General features: G+C 31.5%; 1 pseudogene; it reads right to left on the bottom strand.

Annotated features, from left to right (window-relative positions):
* Positions 1-11,559: 11,559 nt before the first annotated feature.
* LOC145626603 (protein FAR1-RELATED SEQUENCE 5-like) lies at positions 11,560-14,014 on the bottom strand (annotated as a pseudogene).
* Positions 14,015-20,312: the final 6,298 nt, after the last annotated feature.

Below are 20,312 nucleotides of genomic sequence, written 5' to 3' on the forward strand. Positions count from 1 at the left end.
ATGACATGTAAATTCAAAATTTTAAATGGAAAAAATAAATTTAAGAACACGAAAACAAATTAAAATAGGATTTTTAAAGAGTTTGTTGGGAAAAAATAGATTTTTTGGTCTAAATGTTGTCGGAGTTTATTATTTTTACCAAATTGTCGCATATTGTTAGTTTTTTTTTTACCAAACTGTCGCCGGAGTAAGCTTTTTTACCAAATTGTCGCTAGAGTTCTTTTTTATTTATCAATCTGGTCAATTGGCCCTAAGGGCTAACCTAATTTAGGGCATGCTCACTTCATCTTAATTTCAGTTCAGTTAAGCTCCAATTAGTTCAGCTCCAATCAGTTCAGTTTCGTTGAGCTCCTAATTTCATTTTCTCATAAAATATTCATTTCAACTTAGTTCAGTTCAACTCCAATCAGTTCGGTTCAGTTCAGTAAATGTGAGCAGGCCTTTAATACAGTACTACCACATATTGAAGGGATTTGTAGGAAAACAAAATGATGGTTAGGGAATTTTAAAATTTAATTTTCACACATTTTCACTAAAGACAATTGACGAAATACGTGTTTCATTTGCGTTTCTTTTTGTGAAGAACTATATAAGAATTAATTCACAATTTTGACTTAATTTAGTCTTGACAATAATACTTGATAAGTAGCTAAAATAAGCGGAAGAGAACACATACATTCATATTTTATATTGTAAGTCCAAACCCTTATAACGGGTGCTTATATGAGCTAAGCCCAATCCTTGTCTTAAGTGAAAATTAACTTTTCCTTTTCTCCTAGTTTTTTTTTAGTTAAACGTAGGTTAGGAAACTAAATACCATAATCTTATCATAACTTGTTGTCGGTTTAATTATTTCTATATAATAAACCCTCAATTAGAAAAGGCAAGGTTCACATCATTCAAACCTTAACAAAATCTCTCTTCCTTAATTTCTCTCCTCTCATAAATATTACTCCTTCTTAATTAATTAATTAATTAGAAGTACATTCTATTGATTAATTACAAAATACTGATGCAATTCGCCGGACGTTCAAGTTCAAACGTTACATATGCAGTAGAGCTCTACTTTGACGATGATCTAGATTCCAATCTTCTAAAAGCTCGTCAAAATTTAGTCTCTAACATGTATAATTACTACAACCCTAACCATCCTACACCCCAAAAATTCCTAACCATGACCGAACCCGAAATCCATTCACGTCCATGCATCACCCTATTCACCACATCAAACCCTAGTAGCACCCAAGACCATGACCTAGCCCGCAATCTATGCACCTTAGTCACCAATTTTTTCAACGACGAAATCTCATCACGTGTACATGGACTAGTCCTCCCGGTATCCCTTGACTTGGAGACGGCTAGTACGTTTGATCAAGGGGATGACAATTACATGTTTCTTTCTGTTCTTGACTACATAGGAGAAGTAAAGGATATAAGGGAAAGTCTTTGCTCGGAGATGGCCTTAAAGGGTTTCGACATCAAGGGGAATTACCACGAGAAGGGGTGGGTGCCGGCTGTTCAAGTGGCTAAGCAAACATGGAAGCAATATTATGGACATAGGGCACATGATGAAAAATGTTGGAAGGAATTTTGTGAGGAAAATGATTATCAATTAGATGGAATTGTTACTAAAGTTGCAATTGTACAAGCTTCTCCTAGGCGAATTTTGTGGAAGATTTTACCGTTACTACGACAAGATCAAGATGAAGAGGATGATTTTAGTTTAATTAGCATGGATCAGAGTTAGTAATGTTCATGTTTAATTTTAGTTTTATATTATATGTATTTCTTTGAAATAATTGATTCAGTTTATGTGTGGATTTTGCAGATTGTATCAAAGTTTTGCTTATGTACGTGTGATTCATAATATTGGAGATTAGATAATCTTGAGTATGAATTTGTAGTAATATTGGGATCACAATGTCTTATATGTGGCCAGCCACTATAAGCCCAATTCTCGCGGCCCAGTTTGCTATTTATAACGGAGCCCGTTATTTTCATCCCGTTTTCTTAGAATTCCGTTATTGTTTAAAAAAAAAAAAATAAATACAAAAACACAAATTGGAAACCGCCTGAACTTCCCTCCTTCTCTATTAACTTCTTTTTTTTCTTCTTCTTTCGTTACTCTCTTTCTCTCTCATCAAATTTCATTTGCAATTCAAATTTTCTCTGCATTTTATTAGTCTCTTTCTCTCTCTTTAAATTTGCTTTGCACTTTCTCTGTCCTCCATTGTTGCATTATGGTGAAGATTAAGGTTGTTCATCGTGGTGGCAAAAAAGGATCGACAACTTGCGAAGGTCTTGATCGTTCGTGTATTTTTTTTAGTTTCTTTTTCGTTGTTAATATTTTCTTGTTTTCCCGACGTTTTTGTTATATTTGTTTCAAATTTGTTGTGATTTTGTTTGTTTCAGTAGTTTTATACTTCAATTTGATTATTAACCCTAATTTTTACTTTTCGTTGAGTAATTTTATTGTTCAATTTCATGATCTAACCCTAACTTTTATTTTTCTTCTTTTACTTGTTTAATTATGTGTTTGATAATGTTCATTGCTGTTTATTGTCATTTTTGCTGTAATTTGTACTATAATTGTGAACTTTGAACATTGCATGTGTTATTATTGTTTAATTTCATCTTCTATTTTATTTTTTAGACCCTGATTTTTTACTTTTTTCCTTTTTCTTGCTGAATTAAGTTCTTGATGATGATTTCTTTTATTTTTTTCATTGCATTTGTTATTCTGGTTTTTTCTTATGAATATTTACCTTTTTTTTGTTCTACTTGTCTTATATATGAAATTTAAAGAGATTATTTATTCAGCGCCTGTTCTGTTATTTATTAGTTGTCTAGGTGTTACTTTTGTGTTACATATTGGTTACCTTTTAAGTTATTGAGAAATTTTCTGTTTAAAAGTCTAATTCATGTGTTTTATAGTTTAATGTTTTGTGGTTACTTATAAATTATATAATAGTTACTTATAATTTACATAAAATTTACTTTGTGAGTTACTTATATGTTTCATATGAATTACTTATAAGTTTTATAGGGATTACTTATAAGTTTCATAGTGGTTACTTATTTGTTACATATGAGTTACTTATATATTTAAACTTTTTTTAATTTTAAGTGGTTATTGCTTGATATGGTTTATGTTTCTTGTGTAATAGAATTACTTATTGCATTGTAGGTGTTACTTATTTAATAATAGAGTTACTTATTGCATTATAGGTGTTACTGTTGTGTTATATATTGGTTATCTTTTAAGTTGTTGACAAATTTTCAATGTATCAGTATTTTTCATGTGTTATATATAATTTATTATTTTGTGGTTACTTAATCACATAATAGTTACTTATAAATTTCATATGTATTACTTTTTGAGTTGCTGAGTATTACTGTTTTTTTTAATTTGTTAATAGTTGAAAATTAAAAGGTTACTTATATGTTTTATAGGGATTACTTAAAAGTTTTATAGGGGTTACTTATATGTATCATAGGGGTTACTTATAAGTTACATAGGGGTTACTTATAAGTTTTATAGAGGTTACTTATATGTTTAATAGGATTTCTATACTTTTATATTAGTTTGTATTTATTAAATTTTTGTGTTTCATTTTTAATTTTACTAAGTAATGTGTATATGTTTAATAGGTATTGGAAGTCAAGGAGTTGATCAATCTGAGGGAAGGATCCCTATGGATAGTTCTTCTGGTGTTTTAGAAGAAACAGGTGCTTCAAAGTTGTCATCTGCTCCTGCTGAAAAAGATTATGTTCCTGTTACAGAAGATTCAGAAAAGGAAGCCTCAAATAAAGACATTCATGATGAAGGTGATAAAAATAGTACTAATGGAGACCAAGGGCATAACAAAGATGTTTGGACAGACCCTATATCTTCTGTTTGTCCTGAAGCTTCTAAGATTAATCCCAGTAAAAATGAGTTAGTTCGATTGAATACTATTGGAGGAGGGCCTTCTATAGTTCAATCTGACGAAGAAGAAGATGTGAAACCAAATAAAAGGAGAAGGAAGATGATTATGGATGATGATGAAGAGGATGTCAAGCCGGTTCCTTCAAGAAGGCCTGTAAGATCTTCAAAAGCTCGTTCGGAACTTGTTGAAGTTGTGAATGTTGAAGATGATGGGTACTTGTTCTTATTTTCTTAACTGATATTTTTTATAATTTTAATACTCATTATATTAATAATAATTTTAAGTCAAATTGTTAAAAAATAATAGGATTTACTCATTAGCATTAGAATGATTACTTATTTGTATGGTAGTGGTTACTTATAAAGTTTAAAGGGGTTACCTATTACGTATTACTCTTAAGTGTTATACAGTTTACTTATTAGTGTTATAGGTGTTACTTTTAATATAATTTGTATTACTTGTTTCTGTATCCTGTGTTTACTTGTTATATATTGTGGTTACTTTATACTATAACCTGTGGTTACTTTTTATTTTATCTTGTCTGTTTACTTTATAAGTAATTTAAAGGTTACTTATATGTTACATATTGGTTACTTTTACAGTTGTTGATTAATATTTCTTGTTTTCTAAGATGATGTTGTTACTTTTCATGTATAATTTCTGTATTTTTTATTCTTTTATATGTTTTATTTCTATTTCTTTATTATTATTATTCCCTTTTTACAGGAATTATTTATATTTTTTGTTGTGTTTTGTAGGGATGAACTTGAAGTACATGTTAGGTGTTTACCTAAAGGTCTTGTTGATTTAATGGGTGAGTTGACAACTAAACAATTGCAAGCTATTGAGGATATTGGTTTTGGAAGTCTATCGCAGATTCGGATGAGTGAATTTCCAAAAGATATGATTAGATGGCTGTGTAGGTGTTTTTTTCCTAGCAGTCGTATGTTTGTTATGCCATCGGGTGAGATGTTTCAGCTAACTGCTTGTGATGTACATGATGTGTTTGAGATTCCAATTGGACCATTACGTGTTCCAGTTTCAAAGAAAAATTGTGATAATGAGTTGAAAAATTCTTGGAAGAATTTGTATGGAGGTAAAAAGCGTGAAGTTACTGTTCCTTTGTTACACGCTGTAATGAAAAATGATGAGGGTATGTTAGAGGGCAATGATGAATTCAAAAAATGTTTTGTCATGTATGTAATGGTAACTCTTTTTACGCCAACGACCAATAGGACTGCTAATTTGAAGTTGGTTTTAGCTTTGAATGATGTTAGTAAGATTCGACAATATAATTGGTGCCAATTTGTTTTGGATGATTTGGCTGATAAATTATCTGGTTATTTCTCAACACAGAAATATGTAGCTGGCTGTGTGTTGTTTCTACAAATATGTTACTTTCATAGGTTGCAATTTAGGGGAAACATTATGCCTTCTACTGTGCCTTTGATTAAACACTGGTCAGATGAAGATGTAAAGAATAGGTTGAGTCAGGAATCTGGAGTGTATGGTAATGCACATGTTGACAAAGTAACATATCCTATTACTAAGTTGTTGAACAAGGGTTCTAGTTCGGAAGAAAAAGAAAAGGATGTTTCTGAAAATTTAATTGCTTTTCATCCTCCTACTTCTGGTGTCCAGCCTTCTACTTCTGATGTGCATCCCTCTACTGTTCAAGCAACTTCCACTTCTGCTGCAGCTGCTAATATTTCTGTCACTGGTTTTCCTCGGGTTGTGACTTTTGATCTTCCTGAAGGTCTTAAGTCAAATGAAGAAATTCATCATACATCTAAGAATGTGAGTACAATTTTCTTAAAGTTCTATTTACTTTATAGCAATTACTTTATATTCTCATAGCGGTTATTTAGTAGAGGTTATAAGGGTTATTTCTTAAGTGTTATACAGATTACTTATAAGTGTTTGAAGTGTTACTTATTAAGTTTATATGTGTTACTTAATATTAAAATATCAATTACTTAATTGTGTGAGAGGGGTTACTTAATAGTATATAATTACTTAATATTGTAAAAGGTGTTACTTAATAGTATTCAATGGATTACTTAATGGTATATTACCAATTACTTCATAGTTTGAGAGGGGTTACTTATTAAAGGTTGTAGGTGTTACTTCTTTACTGTATAAGTGTTCCAGGTGTATTATGTAGGTATTACTTTATATTAAAAAGTTAAAATACTTATCAGTTTTTCCTATGTTTACTTGTTGTTATATATTGGTGTTATTTATTCTTTTATGTTGGTGTTACATATTTTATATAGGGATTACATAATATTAAAAAGTGGTGTTACTTGTTTGTTTTCCTGTGGTTACTTTTTTATTTATTTGAAGTTACTTGGTAGTTCATTTGTGGTTACTTCTTGTTATATGCTGCAGTTATATATTTTTTTCCTTAGTTTTTTCATTTTTTTTTCCAGGATGTTGAGGAGAATTATCTATTGATGAATAGAGACATGAAACTTCTAACATATCAATTTGAGAAGTATGTGAATTTCATAAAGAATCAATCTGAAGCTGTGAAATTGGATTCAAAACTTCCAGAAAAAGAACGGTCTCCTGTGTTGTCACAGTTGGATCCAATATTCAATGATTCAAAGTTTTGGAATAAAATTGATAGGATCACTGAACATGCACTTGCAATGAAGAAATTGCAAGAAGAAATGCCTTCATTTGAGCTTTTTTCTTACACAAATCCTGATTTGGAAACACCTATATCCCCATTGCGTGTTAGTAAGGAAATTTTCACTGAACTTGTTTCTCAAAAAGTACCTAATATAAGTGAAGGTTTGGGTGTTGTTGATCCTGATTTAGTTGTTCGGGAAGTGTTGAATTCAACTAATCAACAAGAGAATGATGATAATGTTTATGAGGTTATTGAAATCGAAAATGAACATGACAATGTTGCTGGTGGTCCTACTGTTTCATTTACTGCTCCTGCATCTTCCTTGGCACAAGCTCCCGCTATTGGTAAGCCTTCTTTTGCATCTGATGGTGATGTTCTTGAAATTGCACCCGGTGTTTTTCAGCCTTCCTTGGCACCTACTGTTTCTCAGCCTTCCTTGGCACCTACTGTTTCTCTGCCTTTCTTGGCACCTGTACCTTCGGTTTCTGCCGGTGGTGTTCGTGAGGTTGCACCTACTGTTTCGCTGCCTTCCTCAGCACCTTTCTTGGCACCTGTACGTTCGGTTTTTGCCGGTGGTGTTCGTGAGGTTGCACCTACTGTTTCGCTGCCTTCCTCAGCACCTGCTTCTGTGCCTGTAGGTGTTGTTTCAAAGGATAAACCTGAAAACCAAGAAGTAAGTTCTTCTGGAAAACCGAAGGGGAGGTTGAGGAAAGCTCCTACTCAGAAGGAACCTACAACCAAAGCTCCCGAGGAAGGTGCTAGGAAGAAGGCAAGAAAACCAAGGAAGGAAGTGATTACTGCTAGTATTGCTGGTCACACACCAGAGGAATCATTAGAGATATTGAAACAGATTCATGCTGGTGATGATGGTGAGGAGTCTTCTGATAATAGTGGATCTTCTAGTAGTTCTGCAGAGCATTTAATTTGTAATATTTACTCTGGTACTGCTGGTGGTTATAAATTACAGTTATTATCAAGGTTTTTAAGGGTTAAGAACCCAAAAGTTAAGAAGATGAAGAGTATTAGACTTGATGTTGCTGATTATTGTTTTGCTGAAAACTACGATGGTGTTGACAATATGTAAGTGCTTTATTGCTCTTTGATTTATTATTTATTATAAGTTACTAATAAGAGTTATATGTTTTACTTATTAAAGTTTATATGGTTTACTTATAATTATTTCTAGGATTACTTATACAGTTTATTTTTGTTATTCATTAAAGTTTAAGCTGTTACTTTATAAGGCTTATACAGATTACTTATAAGAATAATAAGGATTACTTATAATTGTTATAGGTGTTACTTATTAAGTTTTATATGTGTTACTTAATATAAAAATACCAGTTACTTAATTGTTGTTAAGGGATTACTCAAAGATATTCAATGGATTACTTAATACCAATTAGTTTATGGTTTACTTTATGTTATTATAGAAATTACTTAATAGTATAATAGGGGTTACTTATAAGAGTTTATTGTTTACTTATAAAGTTTAAAGGAATTACTTATAAAGTTTAAGGGATTACTTATAAAGTTTAAAGGGGATACTTATAAAGTTTAAAGTTGATATTTATTAGTTAGAGTTTAAGGGTTTACTTATAAAGTTTAAAGGGATTACTTACAAAGTTAAAAGTGGTTACTTATTAACTTAAAAGTGGTTACTTCTTAATTAGATTTTAAAGGTTTACTTAAAAAGTTTAAAGAGAATTTTTTATAAAGTTTAGGGGATTACTTATTTAATTTAAAGGGGATATTTATAAACTTTAAAGTTGTTACTTATTAGTTTGAGAAGGGTTACTTAATAAATGATGTAGGTGTTACTATTAAGTTTAATATAGATACTTATTAGTGTTATAGGTTGTTACTTTTTAAGTATTATAAACATTACTTATAAGTGTTATAGGTGTTACTTATTAAGTTTTATCTGTTACTTAATATAAAAATACCAGTTACTTCATTGTTGTTAAGTGATTACTTAAAGATATTCAATGCATTACTTAATACCAGTTATTTTATGGATTACTTATTCATACTATAGTGATTACTCATGTAAGCCTATTTGTTACTAATTCTATTTTTTTGAAACAGGAAAACTTTAGTTTTTTTTTTTTTTTTTTTTTTTTTTTTTTTTTTTCTGAATTTTATAATCTGCCTCGTGAAGAACTGATGACATTGGTTGGTGAAGAGTTTATTTCAAGCCGTGTTATGGACTGTTTTTTTTATTTTGCTGAATTACTTGGAGGTGCAAAGAAATGATGATGGTATCAAGGTTTATTTTGGTGGAGAATTTTTGGTAATTGACTTATGATCTCTGTTATTTTATGTTATTTAATATTTGTTTTTCTTATTTCAATTGTTTTATTTTGTTAGTATCCTTTATTGCGTTTTATATATACTGGAGAAGGAAGCGCTGATGAATTAGAAGTTTTTGGGGCTTGGGATCATTGGCTTCAATCTGTTCAAACAATGGAGTTTCTAGATGCTTTGCTGGTAATTATCATTGGCTTGATAAATTTACTTTATGTAGATTTTCTATGCAATTTTTAATAGTTATGGAAATTGATTTTGTATATATATATATTTTTTATACAGATTTTCATTCCAATTTACTATGGGAATCACTATTCTGTTGTTGTGATAAATTTTTATACCAACACTGTTGATTATTTGGACAACAGAAGGTATTATATTGGTGTTGGAAGGAATTGCACTAAGACTTTTGATGCTCATCATACATATTATTATACAATCACTTGGCACTTGGTATGTATTTTTATTTAGTATTTAGTTAAATTTAATGTGTACTTTTATTTTGTTGTTCTGATATTTTTTTTCAATAATTCACAGAGACTTCTATTGTCAAAATACCTGGTTAGGAAGAACCATGATCAAGGTCAGCAAGTCGCTGAATTTGAAATTCGAATGCTACAACTTGATTCTCAAGCTTGTCCAAAGAATACAGATTGTGGGGTTTTCTGTCTGTATCATTGTATATCATATGAAGGTGAAGATTTTTATTGTAAAAACTTAACAAAGGTAATTTTTTATGATCCTAGTTTTTTGTTTACTTATATTTTTATTTATAACTAATTTATGACTTTGATTTGTTTTGTATTTTTAGGCACTTGAACGACGTCGATATCATGCTGAAATATGTGCTTCACTGGTTTTGTGCAACTTGAACCAATTAAGGGATGAGATTCTTAATAAGGTTCAGAATTTTGCTGATAATAACAAGGAATTATATGAAGAAGTTATGATTAATGATGAGATTGATCGTCAAGAAAAAGCTTCTATTGCAGAAAAAGAAGCTAAGAAAAGTGCAGAATTGAAGGCAGAAGAAGAGTCATTTAAAGAGGGTGAACAAAAGAACCAAAACAAGTACCAAGCTTCTAAAAAAGCTACCACTAGCAGAAAGTAAGAATTAGTTTTACATTATGTCAATATTGCTAGATTGAACATAGTTTATGTTTTTTTTTTTATTTAAGAACAAAGATTCTATATGGTAATTTGAACAAAGTTTTTGTTTTTTTTTATATATAGTAGATTATTTTCTTTTTATAATTTTTGAGTCATATTGTTAACAAATAATAGGTGTTATTGATTTAGCATTACAATTATTACTTATTTATATTATATTGGTTGATTATGTAAGTCTATTTGTTACTTGTTCTATTTTTTTATGTATTAAGCGTTATAGGGGTTACTTATAAGAGTTTATTATTTACTTATAAAATTTAAAGGAATTACTTATAAAGTTTAAGAGATTACTTGTAAAGTTTAAAAAGGATACTTTTAAACTTTAAAGTGGTTACTTATTAGTTAGAGTTTAAGGGTTTACTTATACAGTTTAAAGGGATTACTTGTAAAGTTATATGGATTACTTGTAAAGTTTAAATGGGATACTTATAAACTTTAAAGTGGTTATTTATTAATTAGAGTTTAAGGGTTTACTTACAAAGTTTAAAGGGATTTTTTTATAAAGTTTAAGGGATTACTTATTTAGTTTAAAGGGGATACTTATAAACTTTAAAGTTGTTACTTATTAGTTTTAGAGGGATTACTTAATAAATGATGTAGGTGTTACTCTTAAGTTTAATACAGATTACTTATTAGTGTTATAGGTGTTACTTATAAGTGTTTTAAGTGTTAATTATTATTAAGGTTAATTATTATTAAGGCTTATGAAGTTTTATATGTGTTGCTTAATATAAAAATATCAGTTACTTAATTGTTGTTAAAGGATTACTTAAATATATTAAATGGATTACTTAATACCAGTTACTTTATGGATTACTTATTCAGGTTATAGTGATTATTCATGTAAGCCTATTTGTTACTTATCCTATTTTTTATGTGTTAAAAGTTATAGGATTTACTTATAAAGTGTAAAGGGTTTACTTACAGGAATTACTTAGGGGGCGTTTGGTTCACGAAATATAGGTATGAGGTATGGGTTTAGAATAACTAAAACTCATACCATATGTTTGGTTGTCAAAAATATGAATTTCAAACCCATACCTCAAACCCATGAGGTATGGGGTTTAGAAACCTTGGGGGGGAGGTGGGTTTGGCTCATTCCATTCCCTTAGGTATCAAATAAAAGGAGAAAATAGTGAGATATTTCATTCCAGAATTAAACCAAACACATGGTATTAAGTATCAAGTTCCAACCCGATACCACCTTAACCCATTCCTGATTCCAACCCCATACCACTCTGTGAACCAAACGCCCCCTTAAAGAGTTTAAAGGTTTACTTTATGTTAATATAGCAATTACTTAATATTATAATGAGGTTACTTTTTAGCATTAGAAGCATTACTTTATATTTTCATATGGTTCTTAAAAGCATTTGAGTGTATACTTAATAATATGGGTTACTTAATATTATATCATAATAAAGTAAGGTATGATATATAAATATAGAAACATAGTTTATAATAAGGTCTGGAATTTAAATATAGAAACATAAATATCCTATCATAAAGAACTTAAAATAACTTTGGATTTTGTATTGGAGTGATTGTTCCAAATTCTCTTGTATCTCCCTTTGCTGTCATTGCTTTTGTTTTTTTCTTGTTTCCTTGCTTTCCTTTCTCAAAATGTCCTTTTATTCTCTTGCTTCTTCCCTTGGTGTTTGCTCTTTCTGGATCCATAACAGTAGGAATTTGTTCTTCTGTTTCTGTTGTTGCAGTAGTGTTGTTTTGCTGCATTGATTCTGCTTCTTGACTTGCTGCATCTTGTTCTTCCTGCAATAAAACAATGATTATTTTTGGTGCATTGGTATGTTTAATTAATAGTATTGGCTTACCTTTTCCAATCTGTTTCTTATTTCATCTGCTAGTATATCAAGTTTTTTAAACTCCGACTCTATTAAATTTTTGGTCTCTGGGTGTTGTTGGCATTTCAAAATCAGATTGTAGCCTTTTCTTGCCATAATTTGTCTCCATGGAATGTATTTTATGGGAATTCTTTCATTTGTTGATTCTTCATCCCTTCTTCTCCATACATGTGCCTTTGCATATTTTGTCCACCTCATTATGATATATCTGTCTGGTATTTTGGTGACTGAATGCTGTTGTAACACCCGGATACAGTGATAGCATAACCACCCAACTTCTTTAAAATTTTTGCATGAACATGCTATACTGTTGTCTGCCATGTTGAATGTAACTTTTTGCTTTGAATCTTCATTATTCTCTAATTTCACTTCATAAAAAAAGTAACTTTGAGTTTTATAATGAAGATTTGTTACGCATCCAATTGAAAATTCAAATTCTGTTTCAAAATATCTGAATATGGTCTGTGTGTAGACCTCTGCTGCATGCTTTATCATTCCATAGAACGGTAAATTTGAAGTTGGTTTAGAATTGGAACATTTAAAATCTGCATCAGATTCATTGTTCCTCCACCTAGTCACTATTTGTTTAAATATCTTGAAAAAATCAGTCAAGCTTGTGTTCTTGTTTGCCTTGAAACCTACAACATTATTTGCACTTTCACTTCTTTGAGAAGAGAGTATTCCTGCTGAAAAAAAGTCTTTACTGAGAGCAGTGCACCATTTTTCTTTCAAGCTGTATAATCTTTTGAACCATCTGTTATTTTCTAGCTTGTAAGTAGTTATCATGATGTTCCAAATCTGTTACACAACCTGTTAGACACTTATTAAAAGCATCTTTAAAAGTTGTGTCTCTTTTTAGTGCTCCAAATCTTGACACTGCATTCTTAATTAGATGCCATATGCAAAGTCTGTGTCTTGAGTGTGGGAAAACCTGCATTGAATATTTTGTTATTTTTTTTTTTGAATTTATATGCCTTATGCAAAGTCTGTTATTTTGAGTGTTACTTATTGTTTTTAATAGTGTTACTCATTCCATTATAAAGTTAACTTAACAGTTTAATGGGTTACTTATTGCATAATAAGGATTACTTATTGCCCTATAAAGGATTACTTCTTGATCTATAAAGGTTACTTATTGCATTATACTGATTACTTTTTCATTGTAATAGAGTTACTTATTGCTCTATAAGGTTATTTATTAAATTTAATAAGATTTTATACTGAATACTATGGTGTTACTTATATATTCTGACATATGTGTTACTTATGTTGTATAATAGGGGTTACTTTTGTATTTTAATGTAGTTACTTATTTGCAAAACATATATATTAATAACTAATTAATATTTTGAGGGGGTTTACTTAATAGTATTATATGGATTACTTAATGGTATATAACTAATTACTTAATAGTATAACATGTTTTAATTAATAGTATTATAATAGCAATTACTTAATGCCTAATAGCAATTACTGAATAATATGAAAAGTGTTACTTTATATAAAAAAACAGGGAAAATGTAAATTTACCTTTTGAATTGCAACTGACATGGCCAAGTCTTGGTCGGTAAAAATTGAGGCTGGCTCACTTCCACCAACTGATTTCTTAAAAGTAGATAATACCCACTCAAATGTTTCTATTTTCTCATCAGCAATAAATGCACAACCAAACATTACATTTTGCCAATGACTGTTGACACCCACAATTGGCGCACAAATAAGATTATATTTGTTCGTCCTATATGTGGTGTCGAAAATAGTAACATCTCCATAAATATCAAAAACTTCTTTCATTTCTGAGTCCCTCCAGAAAATGGCAGTAAGTCTATTTGTTTTTTTTCCTATCTTGAATCTGTAAAAGAAATCTGGTTCCTCTGATTGTCTTTGATTTAATATGTCTATGACAGTTTGTGCATCACCTCCTTCGATCTCCATCATTTTCTTTCTTGTTATGTAATTAAAATGATCTTTCATTGTGTGTGCTAATACATTTTCACCACAAGCTTCATAAGCCATTAAACGATAAGATTCTGCTGGTCTTAGTCCACTTTCAGCCATTATGTCTATAACTTTTGTCTTATCTTCTGTTATTTTTCTCTCTGATCTTTGTAAATGCTGCCATTCTCTTCTTGTCAGTTCATGATTGTGTTGCATGACATGTTCTTCTACTTCAAACATACCTTCTTTATTCTTTTTTGCTCTGATGAATGCTTTGCAACCAGTTCTGGTGATTGAAACTTGCCTTTTCTTCTTCTGTTTTTGTCCAGGAATAGGAGTAGGAGTTTTATGGTTCTTTGGTTTTACTCTGAAACCTTCTTTTGAACAAACAAAATCTTTTCCTCTTACTTTTTTAGGTTCTGTTTGTGTGTATCTTGTTGTTGATTGTCTTACACCAAATCCAATCACAAAAGCATGTTTTTTATATTCTTCAAAAATTTCTTCTAAAGTTGCAGCAGTAAATCCAACAAGGCTCCCTGTATAATCTATTTCATGTTGTTCTGCATATCTGGCATCATCTGTTAAGGTGCTTCCACTTAAATATGTAAAAACAAATTAATTATTGCATTATACGGGTTACCCTTAAAGTGTAACTGTGTTACTTATTGTGCAATAAAAAATTACTTATTGCGCAATAGGGATTACTAATTGTTTAACAGGAATTAGTTATTGCATTATAGTGATTACTTTTCCACTGTGATAGGGTTACTTATTATATAACAGGGATTATTTTTTTGCATTATAGTGATTACTTTTCTAATTTAGAAGGGTTACTTATTTTGTGATATGAGTTACTTATTGTTTTTTAGGGGCTTCACATTGTAATAGGGTTACTTATTGCACTATAGGGGTTACCTTTAAAGTGTAACAGGGTTACTTATTGTGCAATAGGAATTACTTATTGCGCAATAGGGATTACTAATTGTTTAACAGGGTTTACTTATTGCATTATAGTGATTACTTTTCCACTTTGATAGGGTTACTTATTATATAGCATGGATTATTTTTTGCATTATAGTGATTAAATTTCTAATTTAGAAGGGTTACTTATTGAGTGATATGAGTTACTTGTTGCATTATAGGGTTTACTTTCATACTGTAATAAGGTTACTTATTGCATTATAGGGTTTACCTATTGCATTATAGGGGTTACCTTCACATTGTAATACCTCTCTACTTTAAAAGGGTTACTTATTGTTTTTTAGGGGCTTTACACTGTAATAGGGTTACTTATTGCATTATAGTGGTTACCCTTGAAGTGAAACCGGGTTACTTATTGTGTATTAGGAATTACTTATTGCGCAATAGGGATTAATAAATGTTTAACAGGGTTTACTTATTTCATTATAGGGGTTACCCTTAAAGTGTAATAGGGATTACTTATTGCGCAATAGGGATTATTAATTGTTTAACAATAGTGATTACTTTTCTACTGTGATAGGGTTACTTATTATATAGCAGGTTACTTATTGTGTGATTTGAGTTACTTGTTGCATTATAGGGTTTACTTTCATACTGTAATATGGTTGCCTATTGCATTATAGGGTTTACCTCTCTACTTTAAGAGGATTACCAGTATATCATTTTAGGGATTAAAAGTAATAAATTAAAATTTGAGTGAGTTTTTTTTTTTTACCTTGTATTTCTTCGATCTCCAGATTCAACAATGAATCACCTATTTCTTCGATTTCCATTGATTCTTGTGATTCTGGAAAGTTTTGTAATTCTTCAGTCATTGTAGCTCTCTTTTTTTTTTTTTTTTTTGCAAATTACGAGAATTTTGTGAAATCGAGAAGTGAAAGCTGCGTTTCTAGGGATTTGTGTGAATGTCGGCGCTTTTAATAAGGAATGAAAAAGGAGCAGCGTGTTATTTTGGATTCCGTTATTTTTGGCAAAAAAGGACGCGTGCGTGTAGCTCCGTTATTTTGCTGAGCTGGACGCTGGCCACACCGTGTGGCCAGCTGCACAGAAGAGGCGCTGTATTGGGATCTGATTTGTTGGTAGTTTGATAAGTTTAGGAAATTAGTTATTTGTTTCCTAATTGTGTTTAATTCTAAAGTAAATAAGTAATATTAGCGCCGAACACGACCATTGTGTTAGGTTTGCTAAATCTCCAAGTTTATGAGCTAGTATATATTGTAAATTTTGTAATATATATGCTTCCGCTATAAATAAGGTCAATTAATTAACATATTAATAATTATATTATGATTTAGTTTATATGTTTTTTTAATTATTTAATTTATGTATGAATTAATTTAATTACATTTGATAAAGATTTGTAGGTAAGATTAAGAAATTTGCGTTGCAATAACAGTGAGAATAAGGAAAATAATAAATGTGCATTATTGCATTCTGTAAAGGATATTGCCATCATAATCAGCTATGAACTATGGTGATGCTTTGTGTGTTTTTAAATGTTTGTCTTTACTAGCTAGGTACTCAAAATATGTTACTACGTACATGCATGCTAAACAAAAAATTGTTTCCTCCCCTCAAAAAAAAAAAAAAAAAAAAAACACTTAACAAATAAGAAAACTTATACTCATTGTATAAAACTAGTTTCAAAATAGATAGACTAGTTCCAAGAAATAATCTATCATTATTTCATAATGAATTTATTCGTAATTATAAAGTTTAAAATAAAATAATCAAAGATGTACCCTAGGTCATGCAAAACCAAATTATTGGAGATATATATGAGATACAAATTTTTTTTTATTGTTATATACTTATATTTTTAACCTTATTGTTACATATCGTATCATAAATAACCGTAAATATTTTATTTTCATATCAATATAAAAAATACATCTATGAATCTGAATCAATTTAGAAGGGTAAGAGATAAATTTGTAATCATTTAATCCAAAGATTAGCCCCTCAACCCTAAACTCTTTATTTATTTATTATTATTTTATTTTATTTTAGTATAAAACCAAATTCCTACTAATATCAATTCGATAAATTTAATTGAATAGAAAAAATGAAAAATCAAAAGCATCTCTTGAGATCTAGTCTACCATCATGACTATGGTGGATTGGTCTACGTTGCCCTCTGATCTTCTCATCACAATTGCACGGCTATTGGAATCCAAGTAAAACCTTTGAAATCAACAAAATAAAGGGTTTAGATTTGAAAATCCCTAATATCCTATAGGAGGCAGTGTTTTGGTTCTAAGTATGGATGGATTGTGATGATAGGTTTCGACGATTGGAAAGTTTCGGTATATAATCCCATCAATAAAACTCATCTAAAACTTCCATCCCTTTCATCTTTGCCACAAATACAAAATCATGAAATTATACAAAATGGAACATTGAATTTTTGGGTTCCTATTCAGTTCACAATACACAAGGCAATTGTATTAAAAATTGATGAGAATGACGACGACTTTGTTGTAATGCTGATCTTTAATCAACATTTACGGTCTAATAATAATAACCAATTGGTGTTATCTCGCCCTGGCGCCCTGGATCAAGGAGATGGACCAAGGTTATAACAAGTCGCGAAGAGGTCCCTCCTGATGTTATTGATGCCGTGCATTGCAATAATGGATTAGTGTTGATTTTGCATAATAATGGATTGATTACAAGTTGTGAAATTAGTGCATTGGTTAACTTTAGCTCTTGGTGGTCATATGTTTATGCCAAAAGCCTTATCATTCCATTCTTTTTACTAGTTTTATCAAGGTTAAGTTGGATTATCATCAAGCATGCTATATGGTCGAGTTGGCCGGTGATTTATTGTTAGTACTACGATACAAATATGTGGATTAGACTGCGACATTCTGTTATTATACTTGTAATTTCAAGGTCTATAAACTTGATCGTAGTTGCAACAAGAAGTGTTGGACCGCTGTTGATAATTTGGGTGATTATATGGTATTTGTTGGTAATAACTCTGCCATGAGTGTTCATAAATCGAAGCTCCCTAATAGTAAGCATAATGCTATTTACTTTAGTGCTGATATCGTTTGGAAAGATCTAGAACAAAGCCGGCAAGACATAGGTATGTATGATATGTCATCTAGAATATGCAAACTGTTTTACAAAGTTAACAATAAGAGGTGTTCGGCTTCTAAACCTCTATGGTTTATGCCCAAGTTTTAGGGTAGGTTGCACGTCATGTGAAGTGCCTACGTATTATTTATTTTTTATTTTATTTTATTTTATTTTTTTGTTTTTTTTTGGTGCAAATATTATATGTCAAACGCGGGTCTGGGCCGCACCCGCAAACCAAGAGAGAGAGTCCACTTCACAAGTCCAAGGAGGTTCCATCCCAAAACCATATGGCAATAGGAGGAGTAGCCCCTTAGCCTTATAAAGTGTTTAACTCTCTCTTCTTTAATCAATGTGGGACACTTACATGTGGTGACACTTGAGAGGTTTATTCTTCAACACTCCCCCTCACATGTAAGGTCCCTTTTAACTTTGTCTCATGTGATTTTTCGGGCTAGAGTGCTTCTTCACTCCCCCTCACACGGACCTACTCTTGGCCCAGTGAACTTTAGCCATTTAAGGTCCTATATCATGGGCCTGGCTCTGATACCATGTCAAACGCGGGTCTGGCTGCTAAAAGTAGAGAGAATATGTTAAATTGAACAAACTCAATTGCTTGATTTTCATTGATACGACCATAGCCAATATATAATACAAGGTTTCCCTAATATGATAAAATTAGGAAATATCACAAAGATATCAAAAGATATATTCTAGGCACAAAATATGGCCACCAAATATTATCATATATTTTCCTAAAATATAATATCCTCAATACCCCTCCTCAAGTTCCGCATGGGGATTGTAGATGCCCAACTTGGAAAGAAGATGATCAAACTGAGACTTCCCAAGCGCCTTAGTGAAAATATCTGCAAGTTGCTCCTTAGTGGAAACATAAGAAGGATCAATTAAGCCCTCTGTAATGGCATCACGAACAATGTGACAATCAATCTCAATGTGTTTCGTACGTTCATGAAAAACAGGATTTCGAGCTATAAATAAAGCAGATTGATTATCACAAAACAACTTGATCGCCTTAGGGTGTTCAACACCCAAACTCAAAAGCAAGGCCTTCAACCATTTCAACTCATGTGTGGTTGAAGACATGCAACGGTACTCAGCCTCAGAAGAGGATGTGGCAACTATGGGCTGTTTCTTGGTCTTCCAAGAAATAGGTGATTTTCCAAGGAACACAAGCCAACCGGTCAACGAACGACGAGTAAGAGGACACGCCGCCCAATCTGAATCACACCATCCCTGCAAAGTCAGGTCACTATCTGCACTCAACAAAATACCCTGTCCTGGGGTACCTTTTAAATATCGAACCACCCTGAGAGCTGCATCCCAATGTTCAATCCGAGGCTCGTGCATAAACTGTGAAAGAATATGAATCGAATATGCCAAATCCGGTCTAGTCACCGAGAGATAAATCAACCGCCCTACCAGTCTACGATAAGACTCAGGATACTCAAGTAACTCACCACTAGCAAGACTTAGCTTGTGGTTCTGCTCAATTGGAAAACCACTTGGTTTCGCACCTAATAGCCCTGCTTCAGAAACAATATCCAAGGTGTATTTTCGTTGACACAAAAACAAACCTGATTTACTGCGAGCAACTTCAATGCCCAAAAAATATTTCAAAGGACCAAGATCCTTCATCTTGAAACAATCACCAAGATAAGCTTTGAACACATTTAATGAAGCGGAATCATTCCCAGAAATAATAAGATCATCAACATAAACTAAGACATTAATCTGAACATTGCCTTTAGTGTATGTGAAATGAGAATAATCAGAGTAAGACTGTATAAAATCGTACCTTTTTAGAGCAGTAGTGAGTTTTGCAAACCAACATCTTGGAGCTTGTTTCAACCCATATAAAGACTTTCTCAAACGACACACCAAACTCGAATCCGAGCTCTCAAAACCTGGGGGTAATTTCATGTACACTTCCTCTTCTAGATCACCATGTAGGAAAGCATTATGAACATCCATCTGCTGAATCTCCCAGTTTTTTGAAACCGCTATAGCAAGGAAAGCACGAATAGTAGTCATCTTTGCAACCGGAGCAAAGGTCTCACCATAATCAATGCCTTCTCGTTGATGATTACCAAACACAACCAAACGAGACTTGAGACGTTCAATATCACCATTAGACAAAAATTTTGTCTTATACACCCATTGACAACCTAGAGCTTTCTTGCCGGGAGGAAGATGTTCCAATGTCCAAGTCCCATTATCTTCCAATGCCCTTATTTCTTCTTTCATAGAACGTTGCCAACCTTCAGATTTCATGGCTTCTCTAAAAGATTTTGGATCCTTTCCCAAAACAACAGCTGCAAGAAATTTACGATAATTTACAGAAAACATGTCACAATTTATATAGTGTGCCAAAGGATAAGG

This window comes from Chenopodium album, chromosome 4, assembly GCF_948465745.1.
Source record: "Chenopodium album chromosome 4, dcCheAlbu1.1, whole genome shotgun sequence".
NCBI lineage: Eukaryota > Viridiplantae > Streptophyta > Magnoliopsida > Caryophyllales > Amaranthaceae > Chenopodium > Chenopodium album.